This window comes from Schistocerca serialis, chromosome 6 (genome assembly GCF_023864345.2).
Source record: "Schistocerca serialis cubense isolate TAMUIC-IGC-003099 chromosome 6, iqSchSeri2.2, whole genome shotgun sequence".
Classification (NCBI taxonomy): domain Eukaryota; kingdom Metazoa; phylum Arthropoda; class Insecta; order Orthoptera; family Acrididae; genus Schistocerca; species Schistocerca serialis.
The window spans coordinates 719954737-719955600 of record NC_064643.1 but is presented as its reverse complement, the minus strand read 5'-3'; the positions used below and the strand labels follow the sequence as shown (position 1 = coordinate 719955600).

Genomic DNA, 864 nt, shown 5'->3' with positions numbered 1-864 from the left:
TTAGTTCCCTAGAAATTACAACTACTTAAACCTAACTAATCTAAGGATATCACACACATCCACGCCCGAGGCAGGATTCGAACCTGCGACCGTAGCAGTCGCGCTGTTCCGAACTGAAGAGCCTAGAACCGCTCGGCCACCGTTGCCGGCCAACCGGTTTCCTCGAAAAGTAACGCAATCACACTAGCGTGTATTAACTATGTGGTCTATGTAAGGGTGGACGGCTTTATACACAATCACAACGCTCTTCCTGTCAAATGTTCCTCCTACAAGAAGACAAGGTGGGTTAAAGAAGAGAGAGGACCTGTTACTCACTTCTGTATGAAGAGAAACTGTATGGTTCCGGAGACCTTTTTATGTCTGAAACGTCTATGATCTACATATGCAGACTGAAGCGACAAATGACAATTTGTACCAAGGCTTCTGCAACGCTGTTCGAGCTTAGGGAGAATACCAAGTGGGCTGAGGCGTGAATGAGAATTTGGACCGAGAAGGGAGTCATGCAGTGGTAGTCCGTGCAGTTGTACAGAGCCACTGTGCCAGGGTGGCGTAGTGGTTAGCGCATCTCCCTAGTGAACAGAAGGCCTGGGTTCAAATCCCTGCCTTGGTGTATATTTTCATTCGTCCTTTCAGTCGGCATATATACATTTATTTATTTTCCGGAATGTAATGGACAGTATCATCGCTTCAGATTTCAGAACGGGGCAAAGAACTCCAAGTGGGGACCACGTCGTCAGAATTCTAACATATACAAATCTAATTCGTGGAAGCTTTATGTGGACTGTTTTCACAAAACAAATTTACCTAATTTCCTAGGAAGGCAGGCCTGTGATAACGTATTGCTAAAGAATACAGTGGTTTCTC

The 864-nt window shown here is 45.4% G+C and overlaps 1 non-coding gene across 1 annotated transcript; it reads left to right on the top strand.

Annotated features, from left to right (window-relative positions):
- The first annotated feature begins 538 nt into the window (after positions 1 to 538).
- On the top strand, positions 539 to 610 carry Trnat-agu (transfer RNA threonine (anticodon AGU)). Its single transcript has one exon. It is a non-coding gene; the product is annotated as a tRNA-Thr (tRNA).
- Positions 611 to 864: the final 254 nt, after the last annotated feature.